At 41.8% G+C, this 5,000-nt stretch overlaps 1 protein-coding gene and 1 pseudogene across 6 annotated transcripts in view; both read left to right on the forward strand.

The window, feature by feature from the left end:
- TSG101 (tumor susceptibility gene 101) overlaps positions 1-5,000 on the forward strand; it is a 27,891-nt gene that overhangs the window by 14,766 nt on the left and 8,125 nt on the right. The window lies entirely within an intron of this gene.
- On the forward strand, positions 604-1,672 carry LOC138864360 (uncharacterized; annotated as a pseudogene).

Raw genomic sequence — 5,000 nt, forward strand, 5'->3', positions numbered from 1 at the left:
GGTACATTTGTATTGTAACATTTAAGTTACTCCTGACATGATGCAGACCCTCCAGAGAGAATGTGGTGAATCAAGGGAAGACTTATCTTACAAGGCCACAGAATATTGTAACAAAATTTCTCCTTTATAATGTATTGTATTTATGCGTACAGTTAACCCCTTGGATTCAGTTGAATTGGCAATGGGTTACGTAAGTGGCCAGCATCCCGGGCGTGCAGTGCCGGGCGGGCATGAACACCTATGAGCGGTGAGAAGACTCTGTGCTTCCCCTTTGAAAAGTTATTTTGTGCAAACTTTTTTAGCTTTATCGTCATTTTCCAATGTCCATATTTGTCTTTTGATTTGCATTATCCAGATGGTAATTACCTATTTTTCTGGCACAGACTCCATATCTCTATGTAGTAAATAGCTCAGTGCAAGAAAAAAAAAGAACATGGAACATTTGTTATTTGTGTCATATATCTCATTTTTCTGTAATTTTCAATTTTATGTAATACAACATGCGCTGCCAGTGACAGCAGCCAGGAATACAGTGCCCAGCCTGGAAATGGTGTCCTCCCTGGAGACGCCACTCCTCCAGTCACTGCTTACACACGTTACATATTTTCCATAACTCGCTGAAACTTTTGTGTATGAAAACTATGTATGTAATATATACTGGCAGTTCACTATAAAGTTCAATTCAAACGGATTCTACTGTATTAGTGCAACCTTATAACTGGTGACCCCTAGACCCAACCATGCTGCTCAAGAGGACGTCTGGTGAGATGAAGGACCATGTCAACCTTCTCTCTATCCATGTTATAGCATTGAAGCTGTCCCCCTTTTGCCCACAAGTAGCTGCATCTTGGTTCCAGCATGCAGAGATCCACTTTCGGCTGAGAAAAGTCACAGACCCCCGCACCAAGGCAGATTACATGCTAGAGATGATCCCCGAGCAAATGTTTCCCCTAATTTGCTGAATGGCTGGACAACCAGGACCAGAACAAGGATGTCGAGTATGAAAACCTGAAGAGTTATCTCCTGCAAAAGTTCACTCTCTCGGTCAGTGCCTGTGCTCAGTGTCTCCTGAGTCTTCCCCAACTACCTCTGGGAGACACAACCGCACAAGCTGTATGGAATGAAATGCAAGCCCTCGCTACACTGCCTGACCTCGACCCTACCACCAAGAAACCACGGTGTGTGAACTTAATGTGAGAGCTTTGGCTGCAGCGCCTCCCCCCTCTGAGATCTACCCTGCATGGAGATGATGATGTTCCCATGAACGACCTCATAAAGAAGGCAGACAATCTTATCAATGCTGCCAGAGCTTCCCAAAAACCTGACACAACCTACTCTGCCTCTGCCAAGGACCTCCCTGACATCAACACTGCTAACAAGCAATGGCCCAACAGCCAGGTGCGACACTACAAACCAGGAATTTCCATTCCCCAGCCATCACAAGGATTTTGTTATTACCACTCTAAGTTTGGAGCAAGGGCCCGCAAATGCCTCCCTGGATGCCAATGGCGAAAAAATATGTAATGGGGCCACCACTACCTGCTATGGTGGCCTCCCAGAACCCTAATCTCAGGAATGTCAACGCACATGACCACTCAGCTTTGGATTTCTTTATTACACACTTCTTATCCGGTGGCAAATTTCTCTTGGATGCAAGCACCTTTTGTTCTCTATTCCCAGCCAAGACAGAAGACAAACCTTGCTCCTTGACACAACCATCAAATATCAAACCCATTGCAGCCAAGGGAAGCACCATTCCAATGTATGGTACCCGAACTGTCCTCATCCAAGCAGCTGGATGCAGCCTCATTTGGGACTTTATCCTTGCTGATGTTAAAACACCATTCCTGGGAGCAGACTTCCTAGGTCACCACGGACTACTCATTGATATCACCAACTATAGACTGTTGAATATGACTACCTTCCGCTCCACACCCCTTGCATCACACCACTGGTACACTGAAATCTGCACTGTGGTATCAGACACCCCTTATGACATCCACTGCAAAGATCTCCCAGACGTTTTCCATTGTAAGTTCCTCCTTAGGAAACCCAGTGTTCTGTTGGCTTTCTGTTTGAAAGCTGTGATTCATTGAAAAATTGGTCGAGTGATTTCGTATTACTGTAGTTTTTGATTGTCTTTTGTGGGGGACTTTGTCCAAGGCTTTGGTGAAGTCGAATATTATGGCGTTTACCTGATTCATGTCTTAGAGTCTAGAAATGTCATGATAAGTGACAATAAGTTGTGATTCGCGTTATCGTTTGGGTCGGAATCAGTGTTGTGTGTCGATTAATATCTTTGTGTCAAGATGATTGGTTAAGTGTTTGTGTATGATGTGTTCGAAGATTTTGGAGACAATGGAGGTAAGAGAGATGAGGCAATATTTGGATGGGTCAGGCTGGTCACTTACTTTGAAATTTGAGGGGATGTCTGCACAGAGCCAGTCGGATGGGAGAGAAGAAGATCTTGGGGATTGCGTGAAAATGATTTGGAGGATGGGGGCACAGGTTTTAAGGAAGAAGGGAGGGATATTGTCAGGACCAGTTGATTTGTTGGTGTCTGGTGATTCAAGAAGATTCTGGATTCCGTCTGTCCTTATGTCAAGACTTGTTCATGTTTAGTGTAATAGTTTTCTTGTGTGAAGAAGGAGTGGAACACTGTGTTGAGTAGGTGTGCTTTGAGTTCTGGTCTGTTGACAAGAGTATCATTGTTGTCTTTAAGTGCAGTCTTGAAAGACTTGAAGAACATTGTCTGTGAATTTTTTATTGATATGTTTGCATTCAGCCTTTTTTATGTTTTTGCAAAAGTTTTTTGGTGGAGTTTTACTCTCTCGCAACGATCCTTTCTAGAGTGCAATAAGTCTTATTTCCTCCCGGTATCAATAGTGGCGCGCAGGCCAGTCCTGGGACACACCTGTGTGCCGCCCTCATAGGGCAAGAATATGAGAGTGCAAGCTCCAATATCATACCCCTTTTATAGCCATGGTAGTTTAGAGAAGTTTACCCTTCTAAGAAATGAACACGATGTTTTGGTGTGGTTATAAAGCTAAAATGCAGTCTCAACACTTGTTGCAATGGTATTTTCTTTTAGTTTAGAGTCCAGACTCGCTAATAATGCCAAGTATGTTTCTTTCAGTAACATATTTGCTAAGATATGGTAAGGGAAAATCAGAGATTAAAAAAAAAAAAAATATATATATATATATATATATATATATATATATATATATATATATATATATATATATTATATATATATATATATTATATATATATTATATATATATATATATTTATATAAAATGCTCTAATGCATTACTGCACATGCCATGCTTTGAAGCAGCCATACATGCAGTGGGCCACTTCACACTCCCTGCAGTAGCTCCTCCTGTCTTGACTCAAACACCAACGACACCTCCTTTGCCTGCTGTGGGGGTTCTTGGACACCAAGTGTTGTCACTGCTCCAGAGCCCGCCTGGCTGCAACGAGTGGATGCGTTGCGGTGTGGGCTCTGCTGGAGTCGGCCCCTTCCCTAAACTGCCCTTAGGGTCCAGAGATGAGGCCAGATCTGAAGGTCTTTTGAAAATCCCTTCTGCCAAGGGCACAATGGCTATCCCAGGCATTGACGATGGCCATGTCATATAGAAAAAAGAAAACCTTCCTGTACCATACCTTGGACCGGCGAGGTGTTAGGTAGTAGTTCGCCATCTGATCACCAACGTCGACACCCTTCATGCCGACATTGCAATCCTTTACTACCAACGACTTATCACCTTCCATTGCAGCGGTATGGACTGTAGACAGCTTGGTGTCTGTGCTTTTGTCCTACCACATCAAGGCCAACAACCCCTGTCTTGCTGATGCGCTAATCGACATCACCCTTCTTCATCACCCCTCACCTCCCCGTACCGTGGACCGTATGCTGTCCTGGTACTGTCTCAGCATTGCCAGGAGGAGCAACTGGGTGTCCATTGACTGCTTGAAGTCAGCATAACTCTGGCCAATGAGACAGTTCACACTGTACCTTGCTCAGATGCACCTGCCCATGTTTTGTCTCCTGAGGGTCCAATTTCATCGCACTCTGATTGGCTCATTTGCCAACCCAACCAACTCAACCTCTGACCAGCCATGGATTCTCTTCTGGGGAAGTAACATGTGACATGCCGATGCGGAGCTTCTGGAGAGAACATGGCGAATCAAGGGATGAATTTTATAATCTTACAAGGCCACTCACTGAATATTGTAACAAAATTTCTCCTTTAATCATTAGTTGTATTTATTGATACACTTAATATGAACTTTATGTGTAGAGTTAATATAACTTTGTAGTATTTGAATAATATACAAGTGAGGCTACTGGCAAAGAAAATCATCCCAAAAAAGAATAGTGTTGTATATTTTTCATAACTCGCTCAAATTTTTGTATATGAAAACTATGTATGTAATATATAACAGCAGGTCACAAAAAGTTCAGTTCTACTCGGGTTCCACTATTCTATTTTATACAGTTTTTTTTTTTCCATTAAATTTTGTTGATTATTTTCCTTTTTGTGTGTGTATTCTGTGATTTTGTTAAGTATTTGGGTAAGAATATTAATGGCAGTACTCATTGCTTGAATAGAATAAAGAGTAAAGGTGGGTGACCATTGCACATACACACCAAGAAATAAAAACTATGTGAAAATGAGGTAAACGACATGAAACTAAAAAAAAAACAAGAAAGCAGCAATTAAGTTGTGGTGATCATTGTTGTTTTGTCTTGTCTTTCCCATGAAATAACCCCATAGCAAAACTCAAACTTAGAAACAAAATAAGAATAGAGAAGTAAACAATATAAGAAAATTAAAATTTAGTATAATAGTAATTGTAGACCCATGTTTCTTGTCCTTTCTACCATGATATCCAGCAGTTGGTCCTTGCTTCACACAACATGCCCTCTTATGTTCAACCAAAAGATTAAGAGACCTTCAGGAACATACTGAAATAAATTGGTTTTAGTC

The sequence above is a fragment of the Penaeus vannamei genome, chromosome 2, assembly GCF_042767895.1.
Source record: "Penaeus vannamei isolate JL-2024 chromosome 2, ASM4276789v1, whole genome shotgun sequence".
NCBI lineage: Eukaryota > Metazoa > Arthropoda > Malacostraca > Decapoda > Penaeidae > Penaeus > Penaeus vannamei.